Source organism: Acinonyx jubatus, chromosome D1 (assembly GCF_027475565.1).
Source record: "Acinonyx jubatus isolate Ajub_Pintada_27869175 chromosome D1, VMU_Ajub_asm_v1.0, whole genome shotgun sequence".
Lineage (NCBI taxonomy): Eukaryota > Metazoa > Chordata > Mammalia > Carnivora > Felidae > Acinonyx > Acinonyx jubatus.
The window spans coordinates 37,910,940-37,925,269 of NC_069390.1; the positions used below are offsets into that span (position 1 = coordinate 37,910,940).

At 37.0% G+C, this 14,330-nt stretch overlaps 1 protein-coding gene across 2 annotated transcripts in view; it reads right to left on the reverse strand.

Moving 5' to 3' along the window:
- Positions 1-14,330, reverse strand: part of NELL1 (neural EGFL like 1) — an 862,696-nt gene that overhangs the window by 193,207 nt on the left and 655,159 nt on the right. The gene's annotated exons all lie outside the window — the stretch shown is intronic.

Consider the following 14,330-nt stretch of genomic DNA (forward strand, 5'->3'; position numbering starts at 1 on the left):
AGAAAATTCAGGAAAAGGCGTGCCTCAGGAATAATTTGGTTGCCACGGACAAAACCCCATATAAATAAATTCAAGAGAAAGTATTATTAAATAAGAACATGTAGAGAACTTTCAGAACCCAATACATTAAGTATTGCTGATCTCCCCGGGAACTAGGCAATCAAGAAATTTACTCTTCCATCTCTCTCATTGTCTTCTTTCTTCTCTTACTAAAAACTGACTTCCTCTACAAAGCTCTTATTTCTGCTTCTCTGTGAATTTAGTTTTCCTAGCATCAACTCTGTTCCTATCTGCATATGACCTTAAAATTTGTGTGGCCAGCACAGCCTTACTGACTCATTCTCTTTTCTGCATCCTGTTTTGAAATCTCTGGAAGACAGAATCCAGTTGGCTCCACTTGTGTTCAGTGTCCGTCTTGGCTCAGCAGGCATTCTCCTGGGTCTTGGAAATAAAATTGGTTATAGGTCCATAATTTCTGGCTGTGGCCAAAGGCAGGATTCCAAAAAAATGAGTTAGTGGGAAGAGAAATGGGGATTTTTAGCAGAAAGAATTAGTTCAGGACAAGAAAGGATGACATGTCCATTTTTGACCAGGTCAAGGGTCTTTCAACACAGTGAGAAGCCAATTTCAAAACAGCATGTGTATCTAGAGTTTGGAAAGGATTAGGTCCAGGAACATAGACTGGTAAGTTAGCTCCTTAGGAGGTGATAATTGACACTGCAGAGGAGCTAATGAAAATCCTAGGGAAACATATAGCACCTGAAAAGAACAGTTTTTTTGGTCAACTTTCTTATGGCCCAGAATCTGATTTCGTATATTACCTTCATTGGAAACATCTTCACTGACCTCAATTACCTCAGGCTACAGACTTTTGTGTTCTGTTATTCCAGAACACAACAACAGGTCTGAAATATAACACACACACACACACACACACACACACACACACACACACACACACAAACGAGAATCCTGTTTCTTTTTATAACGGTAAAAACAAAACTACAAAACAGAATAACCAAAGCTATTCCTATATTCTTTGCAAAATTAGGTGGGGCTATCCATTTGGTCATTGTCAGGACACTAAACAAGCCATCATTAAAATGTGTGATGGCAATGCCAAGAGGAGACCAAGAAGCAGCAAGGCCTAGGGCAGCAATATAGTTTGTGTGACCAAAGAGGAACTTAGTGGGGCCAACTGGTCTATGGGTAGAACCACACAACCATCAGAAGTCATACTGAAAGTGCCCTAGGGATCATGAGACTCGGGGTCTGCACAGATTTTTACTGCAAAACCTTTCTTCAAATACAAAGTTGCTTGCCATGCACTAATCTAAGCGATGAATAGGCATGACACCTCAGGCTGAAGTGGGAGGGGAGGCCTCAGAGTAAGCTCTTTGGCTCCCACCTCACCCCAAGTGACTAGTAAGGTGACTTTGCTAAAACCCTCGAGCTCCACTAAGCAGAAGAATTTGAAAGCCGATGACAAAGACTGATCCCTCTCATGCCACTGAGGAAAGTCCTCTGGCCTGAGATTCAGGTGACCCAGGTACAGATCCTAACAGTAGTACTGAGTCTTGGGTAATGAAATTTGGAGTAAAAAACAAATATATACATATACATATACCTTATATATCATTATATATATATATCATATACATATTATATTTATATATATCAAGTTATATATATGATATATATATCATATATATATATCATATATATATATGATATATATATCATATATATATATGATATATATATCATATATATATATGATATATATATCATATATATATATCAAGTTTAATCCCAGTGCTGGGCCATACCAGTGATGAATGGCTAAGCCTCTTCATTTATTATTTTTCATCTTCATCATTATGATTTCTGTTTACATGGGCTCTCATGATGACTCAATAGTAAGAAGTGTCATTCTACAGTGCCTGGCATTACAGCAAGCCCTCAGAAAAGTAGTTATAAGTCTTCTTGCTTCTTGATCAAGTCCTAACATCTTTGGTCTTAAATTTGCCTGTAAGATGAGAAATTAGGACTAGATGAACCCAAATCAGAATTTCTAGGGGTTTATAAAGCAGAACTGGACAAGGTAAGTCAGAAAATCCTATCCTACTACAATTGTTCCAGTAGGGACCACATACTCAAAAATTCCTGATAAAGCCTTTGAACTGTACTACTCTGCCCTCTCAATTTTATCTGAAAGCAACTAATTGAAGAACAGCAATAATTAAGTCAGTCTGCTGGTACATTTTGTTTTTTGTTGTTGTTTAATTTTTTTAATGTTTATTTTTTGAGAGAGAGAGAGCACAAGCAGGGAAGGGGCAGAGAGAGAGGGAGATACAGAATCAGAAGCAGGCTCCAGGATCTGAGCTGTCAGCACAGAACCCGACGTGGGGTTCGAACTCACCAACGGAAAGATCATGACCTGAGCCAAAGTTGGATACTTAACCGACTGAGCCACCCAAGCACCCCAGCTGGTACATTTTGAGTGTGTGACCTACTATGGATCAAGTAGAAGAAAATATGATATAGTATAAATGAAAAACATGGTAGGAAAATGTGTTAAGATATTGTTTACAATCTCTTTCTTGTACTTCCCCCTCTTTATTCCTTCTAAGAATAGCTAGGTTCTTTCTATATTTCAGGCCTGAGAAAGTAACTTGCAGGTTGCACGTTCTCTCTGAAAATTGAAGTTCAGCAACAAGGTTGAACAAATGCATCTGGGGAGGCAGGGAAATCCCAGAGCTTTTGATTGCAGAGGTAGAAGCAGGAATGAGAGATCTTTTATGCAACATTGATAAAGAAATGGAAGAGGATGCATTACACAGATGGTGGAAGGCTTTATCTACTCATTATCAGCAACCTACAGAAAAAAACAGAGCTAGAATTTCTGGAGATAGCTGAATGATCTGCCTGTAGAGACAGGACTCTAAAAACTGGGCTCCTAACTTTGAAAAGATTCCTATTTTCCATGCCCAAATACACACTCGTTGCTTTTGCATGTCCACCTCTGTTCTTCTGATAACATTCTTGACTTTCTATTATGGACTTCTCCCACTCTCAGTACCAAGGATTCATGTAGAATGATCTATCAGCAACACTTAACCTAAACATTGCAATGAAAGCCAATTAAGGACACATTTGTTGGAAGAGCTAAAGAACTCTTTTATATCCACTAGTATGACCAGCAACTGAAAATGGGTGCCTCAGGTGGCCAGCAGCACACATTTCACCATGAGGCAAGAGCCCACTGGTAATGAAATTTAGCCCAGATGAAAACAGATATGAGAGAGATAAAGACTCTTAAAATTGTTTGAGCACCTTTATCTATCAACATCCTAGCACTGCCCAGTGTAGACTATACAACATGTTCAAATGCTTTTTGGGGTCCATGAGACCCCAAGATCTTCATAGGACTCTAGGAAGGAACGAATCTTCTTTATTAAAGACTGAATTCCCACCAGTCTATGTAATGGGGGGCTCAGAACAGGAATATGATTTAAGATAATAAAAACAGAGTATGTGGCTTTTCCTATACACCTGAGTCTATGTGGAACAATTTAACACCCATTTCAGCAGCAAAGAATGTCCTCCACAGGAGGTCAGCTACATCTTCCCTGATTCTGTCGGTGGCTTCCCTACAGATATTGATAACTGAGCCACTGCTCAATTCTTCAGGCATCGGCCAATATCAATAGGGGCCAGCTAATTCTTAACTGCTCTCACCTCTGCATGATCATATAATTAAAAGACAGCTGCAATGATCAGCTCTATGTCACAGTGACTGTAGAGGTGAATGGGAAAGGTACAGAAACCAATAGGCTTTGCATGTTGCTGATGGAAGACCTTTCTTCAGATGACTTCTTAGGTTAAAGAACTGTAGCTCAGCCACAGGAGACAAAGCCTTATTTACTCTTTAGTAGAGTGGTAAGAGACCAGTATTCCAAGAGCATCTTCTAGAATAAAGGTAAATTTTTAAAATAAAGAATGGATATTTCCATCAAACATTAGAGTACTCTCTACTTCCAGGTATCCTTTTTAATTCTGCCTTTCTCCTTGGACGGCCACACCTAATGAAGTGTGACTACATTATAAGGAAATCTAGATGTACAGGCCAGAGCTGACACAGCATAAATTTGTGACATTGCCTGAGAATTCACCATTAGAACACTGGCATTTCATTCCAAAATTGTAACTTCTATCAAATGCAAATATTGTGGGTGGATCTCTAGCCTAAATTCTCCAATACTTACAAATGAGAGTATCCGGTTAGGTGACAGTATCCGATAGTATCCGGAATGAGGAAAACAGAAGACTAAAAATATGGATAGAGACCAAAAAAGAATGGTTCTAGAATGTGGTTTTCAAACTCACATGCATCAGATTTTCAGGGTGGTTGACACCAAGAAAGCTGGATGAGAAGCCAAGCATTAGAATGGCTGTTGCTTGATGACTAAAAGGACGAGAAGCCAAGGTGAATTATAAAAGTCTACATCTGTATAAATGATTAAATCTGAGATCAAATTTGAATATATTTTCTAACATTTAAATGGCAAACTCTTTCCCTGTTTACAAATTAAATCAAAGAAGAGGGATGGAAACTAATTTAAAAATATGTTATTTTGAAGGCACAGTTCCACACCTACTCTGTCCTATTTATTCCTCACTACAAAGTTGTGAAGTAGAGTTTATTATTCCATTTTAAACTTTAAGTTCAAACCAATCATAGGAGTTTGCAAATATCACAGTCACTGGCAGATGGGGAGGCAGGATGCATACCCAGGATGCCTGACTTGAAACTCACTCTCCTGCTCCAGCCACAGGTGCTTTGTGTGCCCAATGAATGGGTTAAGTCAAAAATGCTACAGAGTGGGCCTTGCTCTCTCTGACTGAACATGCTACAACCCCTTTCCTTAAGTTTCAGTGACGCAGGTTTCCTCTAGTCAGCTACAGTCTAACAGACCCTTAGTACAGTTCTGAGGTTATGAACCACCCCTGCCCCAGAAGACACTCAGAATAATTTTTTAGGTCGATTTTCACTTTCTAGGGAATGTCACCATAGGGAAGATAGTACAACTTACCCACATTGCTGATGTTAGCAGGACACAGGACAAATACCTAACGCATAAGGTCTTACAGTCCTCACCTGGGCACCAGCTTGCCAGGTAAGCATTTTGCATTTAAGTATTTGGAAAAAAGAGATTTTGTTTTACATTTTTTCAAAGTAACAAAACAAAATCTTCCCAAATGCCCCTTTTAATTATCTGTTGTTGTTGTTGTTGTTGTTGTTGTTGTTTTCCCTAATGTACCCTGGACAGCTTCATAGTTTGTGGGTGACTTACACTGGGTGAAACAGATATTTTTCTTCTCAAGGAGCTCTGGCTGAAGATTCTATATTGTCAATCCAATAAAAATCTTTTACATTTTCACTGAAAAGATACTTTGTATGTTCTATTAAGATGGCTTTATAGCAAGTGGTATTTCAGCTTTAACAGCCGATGCTACAGAAAGGGTTGTATAATTTGAAGTAGAAAGGAATAGAGACTAAATATGGTGCTTTTCTTTGCCATATTCTTTCTATAGCTCCAAGACGTTCGAAGACACACTGTGAAATGTGTCACTGCTGCCATCACTGGTGTCTGAAGTGTGTTATTTTCTGTTTGACTGACAGGCCCTTTCAAAGTCAGTATCTCTCTTCCTCTCCCTCTTCCCCACCTCCTTCCCTCCCTCTCATCTCTCTTCTTAACATTCTCTGTCTTCTTAGGATTCCTACACCTAGTGCTTTATCATGGCAGTGATTTGGACAGGGACCATTAACCATGGAACGAGGGGAGATATGGAGAGAGAAGAGCTAAAAGCATCACAGTCATATGAGAAGATACATGTGAAAGGGCAACATATTAATGAAGCGGAACATCTCACTCTTTCCTTTATTTGTGGCCTAGACCAGTCATAAGTACATGACCATTGAGCTTTCTAATGGGATCTGATTTGGGCAGAGCACAAACGAAAGTTACCCTCCATTCAAGAAATGGAGAGACACACAGAGGGCACTGCAGGTTCATCAACTTTAGAGATAACAGGAAATTGGCAGGAGGGCTGTGAATATACATATATATGGTGGCAGACTTAATGACCCCAATGAACCTGGCTGTGTGAAGGTATATGTCAAATCCAAAAGGGTAAATTAAACGGGGAACAAATTTAAGATTAGCCACTTTGCTGCTAGGAAGCTGTTACATGGAAGGGACCAATAGCTGAATTACAAGGAGGCAGATTGCATCTGAAAATAGGAATTACTATAAAAATTTGATGAAATGTGCTGCTTCAGTGGGAATGAGTTCCTTTCACAGAAAACAAACCACCACCACCACCACCACAAAGAGACTAGAATGAATTCATAAGGAAACAAGCTTTGGGCGGAGTGGGGGATGGGGTAGGTACTGAATAACAGATCGGCCGTTAATCTCCAATCTTGAGATTCTAGAAAGGATTCTATGAATCAAACTACAGTTTTGTTAAAGTTGACTTTCTTAGAGAAGCATGAAAATTAAGGGAGGAAAGAAACAGAACTAAAAGTTACTTTAAAGTCACATCTAATCAGAGTAGGCCACCTGCAACATGTACACAAATAATCTTTCATATCTGCACAGACATTCCATCTGCGAAATTCTAGACTAGTGGGAAATACTACTTGGTAGCAGCTATGAGAAAGAAACGTACTTGTCCAGGGTAGGGATGCCAGTCATGTTCTTTTCTTGTGGTAACACCACCGTGTCTATCAACTTCCCTTTTCAGCATCACAGTTTTCACAGATGGGAGACCCTAACACAGCAACAGACAGTGCAGTGCAGCAGAAACCAGGCTCTGTAGCTGGCATGCCTTAACTCAAACCCTGGACCTGCCACATTTCACCTTAACCTAGGTTAAATGACTTATTACCTCTGTCTCAGTTCTCTCATCCCTCATCTGTAAGGGGACACTTCCTGTCTGCATTTTGATGCACAAATAGCAAATACATGGAAAAATATGGGAAATAGAGAAAACATGGAAATACATGGAAAATATGTGGAAAAGCACTTGAATATGCATCTGATATGGTGAGTGCTCAACAAATGTTATCTACGATAATTTTTATTTATCCTTTAAAAATTCATTTGGCCACTGTTATTTTAACTTGACAAGTGAGGAAACTAAAACCCAAAGAAGGTATGGGACTTGCCCAATGATATACAAAGTTAAGTGATGAAATAAGAATTCAAAGTCATCTCTAGCCTCATCCTAAAACCCATGCTTTTCTTAGCTATTTACTTTAAGTTCTACCAAATGACAATAACTGAATACCATCAAAATGGGATAGTCAACAACACAGCTTGACAAAATGCATACTTACTAATAATGAAACCAAACACCCAATTCACTGTTTCTTAGCTACTCGCCAGTCATGGAGTATTTTGTCCACTTGTGGACATATGACTGACCTCAAATAGGTTTCATATTCTATCACCATCCCTAATCCTTTCTTTTCCTTGGGCCTTTATGGCTAATTTCAAGAGAAGCATGTGGAAATACAGCTATCACACCTACTGACGTCGTCTAAGTTTTTTTTTTTTCCTTCAAAAGAGAGATGACTTTTATCTCTAGCAACATACAAATCAGAATATTGTGATGATCTAACAACTACTGAATAAATGAATTATTTGAGGGTTATTAGTTTCCATTAGTGCTATGAAAAATCAATGACTCTATGTTCTCCACTTATAGTGTAAGGAATCAGAAAGAAAGAGAAATGGAGAAATGAGTATACAAGGTAAAAATGGAATAGGAGTCACCTTTTTAAACAAATAAATATTCATATAAGTCAAAACAAAAAGTAGATTTTTAAACACCATCTAAAGGGATTTAGAATTCAGTTCAGAAGCCATTTTCTTGAGTATCTATTGTGTACCAGACACTGTAAGGGTCATGTGGCCATTGATAAAACAGATTTATTCTCTGTTGTAATGAGATCTTGTCCTCCTTCCAACTGCCTTCCTCACACTGGACCTCTCTGAGGCTACACAAGGATCTCTGCCTTTGCCTGAGGCCAGTGTCCTTTGATCCTCCTGCTGATGCTAATTCTCTCCAACATAAATAGGTGGCACCTCTTACATCTCTGTCTCACCAAGCAAGTACGTCTAGTCCCATGGCTCCAGAAACTTTGCATAAAGCTAAACTCATGCACATTTATGAATCATCTAATGTGACAGCAGAGATAGGGAGTGAATCATACAAGGCTTTCAGATTGCTAGAAAAGGAAGAACCACAAATGTCATATTTTTAATGAAAATGTAAAGAAAGAGAGAGGCTCAGGGGACATAGTCTGTACAGGTTCAGAGATTGGTGCTTGGAACTACAGTGCACAGCTACAAAGCCCACCCATGGGCAGTCCAATGAAAGACACAGTGAGTAAGCTAAGTCTATTATTATTTTTGTTATTACTATTAATTATAAAACTCTTCTGTAAAAAGTAATGGTTTATGATTTGCTATGAATATAAAAACAAGATATAGTCTAATATCTATAGTATGGACTAACTTGTTAACTACAAATATGTTTTAAAGTTGATACAGAATTTGTATGCTTTACATAAATATAACATTAATGTTTAATATACATACTTTTATTTTAGTTTTTTTAAGTTTGTTTGTTTGTTTGTTTGTTTATTTATTTATTTATTTATTTATTTAAGTAATCTCTACATCCAACGTGGGGCTCAAACTCACAACCCCAAGATCAAGAGCCACATGCTCTTCTGACTGAGCCAGCCATGTTCCCCAAGTATACATAATTTTAGGTAATTTAAATGTGGTTTTAGAGAACATATGGCTGTAAAATACTACTTGTGTAGTGATATAAGGTTTGGGGTAAATGAACATTTATTATATTATTTATATATTTTATAGGACTCAAAATTATAAAATATGCATATTTTTAAATTGAACTTTTTTAGAAGGTGCACATACATAATTATGCTAAGTGAAAGGAAACAGAGTACCATCAGTATTTTCTCCCTTGGTATAAAGGTTATGAATAATTTAAATTTTCACTTTACTTTTCCATAGTTTCCATATTTCTAAAGAAAATGTATTATTTTTTTAACTCACAAAAATCAGTGGAACCTTTTAAAATATATGAAAAATGGTGAATTCATGCATGCCAAAGGCTTAGCCAGTCCTCACTTGTTTGACACTGATATGTTAATTTTTAAAAGAATTACAGATCGCGTATGTACTTTGCACAAAAATATGAGTGCAATATTCACTGTGGTCTTTATAGCCCTCATACATATGTATGTATATACACACACATACATTTCTTATACCTATACATACACACATACACGCACACATATTTTTTTCATATTTATGGTCCCAAAATAGAACTTTTTGTATCAGAAGTAATACATCAAAGACTCACTGCAAACGTAATTAATGAAAAAAACCTTATGTTACATTTTTTTTTTTTTACGACCGGGAACAAAATGATCATGTCCCATTTCTGCCACTATTTAACATCATTCTAATATATACTCCTTAAAATCAATAAGGGAAAGATAGAAGCCACAATAGAAAAGTGGGCAAAACAGATCAATAGGTAATTTTTTTAAAAGATAATCTAAAGTCTAGGAAGCATAGGAAGAGATACTCAAACTCATTAGTACTTTGGAAAACCAAAAGTTAACAATGATCAATCACTTACATATATCAGATTGGCAAAGAGACACCTGGACAATGCTACATATACATTGGCATAATCCTGCACTGTCAAAAGAAGTGTGGTCTGATGCAGCGATTGTGGAAACAATCTGCTAGTACTTCATCAGACAGAGTTTACTGATGTATCTTCACCCATCACTTTAACCCTTTTTTGGTCTATGTTCCCAGGAGATTTTCACACAGGTTCACAAGGGGACAGTTCAGAGGCTGTTGATAGTAACAGTGGCTGTGGTTGAGGGGGGATGGTGACTGTGTGGGTTTTATTTTGGAGGGAAAGGTAAGAGAACACGATGGAGGCACAGAAATAGTACCTTACCATGAAGCATTGCCAGTCAAAGTGAACTTTTAAGCAAACAGGGCAATCAATCTAAATTTTGTATTTAAACAAAGGTGCTGAGTATACCACTTAAATAAACTACAAATCAAAATGCAAAGAACTGAAATTCACATATAAAGGAACACATATGAGTAAAGAGAACTATTGGGTACATTAAACGGTTGTGTAGTAGAATGAGGAATGAGAATAGGGAGCAGTGACAGAAGAGATTAAATAAATGCACAAGAGAGAACGTACAGTAATAGCATGATGGTGTGAGGCAACTGAGATGATTAATTCATCTTCCTGCATCGAGCTTAATACAAGGAAATCTAATCCCACCTACCTTTCAAAGTAGACAGCTCAGCTCTCACAAGATGTTCTCACAAGATGTAATTTCACACTGTAATATTCTGTTTATGCCATTCTGTGTGGAATGCTGCTTCTCTACTGCAAGTTGGAAGTGTCGGGATCATTCCTTAAGGTTCTATCCAAACACCTATCATTCATGACAATTTTCTTGATCCTTCCTCCATTCCCCCAAAACAGAAGTAATACTCTGCCTCTAAAATCCTACCAGAGCTTTTTTTTGTGACTCTTGTACAGAATTTATCACTTTAAAATCATGTATTAATAATTATTTATATGCCTCTCTTATCTCCCAAGATAGCTCATGATCTGGATTTATGTTAAGTCATTTTTGCACAGAGCAAGAACTTGGTAACTATTTATGGGCTAAATGAAGACACGCCGATTCTGCAATTCACAAGTGGCCCTAGCTGCCCAGTCTTTCTTTGTATGTCTTTAGACCTTTCTTTAGAAATTCTTTGTGCTACTGGGATGAAATCCATTTCTGCTTTTACTTAGCATTCTGAAGCCAATTTTTACTTAAAAAGGAATCACAGATTATAATGTTTTATATGTGAACGGGTCAGGTAATTCTACAAAAGAGATTTTGCTTACTGGTAGTAACTGCTTTAGAAAACATGTGCATCCCAGGCTCCCTTCCTATAAGCTTAGTTCCCTTTATATTTTTCTTCTTGGGAAAAAGGTAACACTGCAGGTGGTGAGCAAGCTCACAGAGTATGGCTTACTGAATTACTGATACTTTGATGACAAGTATCAGGGCAAAAATTAATTTACATGATGAAGGAGGCTTCATCGTCAGAAGTATGTGCATGTGGAAACTGCTTCTGCCAAAACTCACAACTGGATGTTCCTGGGATTAAAGAAGGGACTGAAAAGACATTTAAAGTCTGTATGAAATGACCTGGTCTCTCTAGATTAGATTTCATCTCAGCTAGTATTTTGGTTTTTTTTTTCCTTTCCTAATCAATAAATTCTCATACTTGGTTGATTTTGAGGATTGATGTTTCTTTTTTATTATTTTTTCAGGTTCCTTCATCTGTGTGCCTTCGATTCAGGTATTATTTTCAGAGAGGCCAATGTAATTTCTACTGGTGTCAAAAAGTAGAACTATGTTCTTAATATTTCATGCTTTTCAAAGTTCTACATTGTAACATGACCTGTGATATTTCCCATTGAGTGTTAAATAATGGACGAATTACTATTACTAGAACAATAGAAGGGATTCCACTCTATCATGAAAAAATTTGTCCACAGTCACTGATGCCATTTTAGTGAGGGAAGTGAGCCCTAGAAATTGAATGAGTCATTTAAGTCAATGTTAGAGAAAAGGATTTCTTTGGTCTTTTGCCCCAGGGACCAAAACAGGATTTTCTTTCTCAGTATTTTATTTGGCCACATATAGATTTAAAAGTTAGAAAAGTATTGTTACTAGCCTGCTAAAATCATTTAATAATCTGCTTGATCTCTCTCAGAAGAGATACTTGACTTTCCTAAATATGATTAAGTTTCATTTCAAACCACCTCATTTTTATTACAAATACAGAATTCTTCTCACTTGGAGATCTCACTCTCCTGAAATGAGGAATTTTGATCAGTTACAAAGAGATGGCAGACATGAAGAGACTAGAGCAATCAGTTACCACAGACAACTCTTCTCAGTGTTGATTGGGATTTCCCCCTCATATCTTGTTCACTTTCCGGGAAAGCTGCTCACATTTTATCCCCCATTTTTCTATTTCTTAGTGGTTTTCAGTACACTTCCACGGGAGTTTTCCCAATCTAGCTGCTTCCAAATAAAACTATGAAGTGCATCTTAATTCTCTCAAAACCACATAATTCTCCTTGTATTTATCTCTACAAAGTAGCTCATTAGCTCTAAACAAACCCATACCATCTGGTCCTATTAAAATTGGTAGCCTAGTGACCTTTATGCCAGAAACTAGTAATCCATATTCCTTCTAGGTAGAGAAACTTGTAGGTGGAGGACAGACACATTTTCAATGTATTTCTTTAAGTTTGTAGAGTATCTGAATATTCTAATGTATATAAGCATTATGTCCTGAAAACATTAATTAATATTTAAATTTTAAAATATGGTTGACTCTTAAGAGTTTATTTCGGGTAACAATAGTCAGAAATGGCATTATCAAATTATAAAATTTTGGCTACATATTAATGAGTTTCTGTGTCTTCCCTCCCAAGACACATAATCAATTAACCCAGGTACAAAATACTCTGCCTTTAAAATGATTTTGTGCTGGAGACTACAGATGAATTCTGCTCACACACTTTATATACAAGAACAGCTGTGTCCATAAAATCCCATAAGAAAAAGTTTTTTCTGCCCAGGACGAGCACCTAAAATTCTAAAGAATAACAAACACGTACACACATGAGTTCTGCATATATTATTTATGCTAATACTCTATGAGAGATGGTGTAGGAGAATTGAAAAAAAAACCACACAGATCTTAGAAGCAGGCAGCCTTCGGTTTGAATTCCAGTTTCCCTGTGCTTATTGGCACTTAACCTTAGATGATTTTCTTAGAGTTTCTAGGCTTCAGTTTTCATGATTTCAAATGGGGGGTAAGAATAATGTCTAAGAATAATGTCTCCTCTTGTAGGAGGAGCCTGGGAATTAAAGGAGTTCATTTACAGAAGTGCTCTGAACAATCCAGACAAGGGCAAAGTATTCAATCAGTGATTGACATCTTGCCACAAAGAGAGGACTTCTGTTCTCACATAATCCTTCTACCCCTATTTCTCTCTCTTCCTCCTCTGGGACCCCTATGATTCTGATGTTGTTCCTTTTTAATGAGTCACTGATTTCTCTAATTCTTAAATTGTGCTCTTTTGCTTTAATCTCCCTCTTTTTTCCTGCTTCATTATTCTCCATAAATTTGTCCTCTATATTGCTGATTCTCTGTTCTGCCTCATCCATCCTTGCTGCCGCGGCATCCATTCGAGATTGCAGCTCAGTTACAGCATTTTTTATTTCATCCTGACTAGCTTTTGTTTCTTTTATCTCCACAGAAAGGGATTCTAATCTATTTTCGACTCCAGCTAGTATTCTTATTATTGTGATTCTAAATTCTGGTTCACATCTTGCTTGCATCTGTGTTGGTTAAGTCCCTGACTGTCGCTTCTTCCTGCTCCTTCTTTTGGGGTGAATTCCTCCATTTCATCATTTTGAAGGAAGAAAAGGAATTAATGAGGTAGAAAAAATTAAAATTAAAAAAATTAAAATTAAAAAATACTAAAATTAAAAACTTAAACACACACACACAAATCGAATAAATGATGCTAGATCATAGGTGTGTTTTGGTCTGGGTGTTAAAAGTGGCTTGATAGATTAGAGAAAAAAGGGGAGAAAAAGAAAAAAAAGAGAAAAAAACAAATCGTTTGAAAATTTGAAACAATGAATACACTGAAGTAGAATAAAATGAAATGATGGAAGTAAAATAGAATTTGAAAAAATTTACTCAAAAGTATAAAAAAAGTAGAAAAAAATTAAAAATATTTTTAATAAAAACTGAAAATAAAAATGAATTTTTTCTCTTTCTGCTGACTTCTGTGGTTCAGGTTGTACAGATTGTTGTGTTAATCCTCAGATAAGTTTTCTAGGTGTGTGGGATGGTTTAGTGTCAGTCTGGCTGTATTTCATGGATGTGAGACACACAAAAAACTTCCATGTTATTCCACCATCTTGGCTCCTCTACAGAGGACTTCCATTCTAATGGTTACACTCTAACTTCATCCAGGCTTCTCTACTGCCCCCAGGCCTTGGTTGGATTCTATTCTATTGACCAAACCATTGATATCCAACAAGTTTTACCAACACCCAGACCTGAGAGGGTTGACCTATTGTGAAC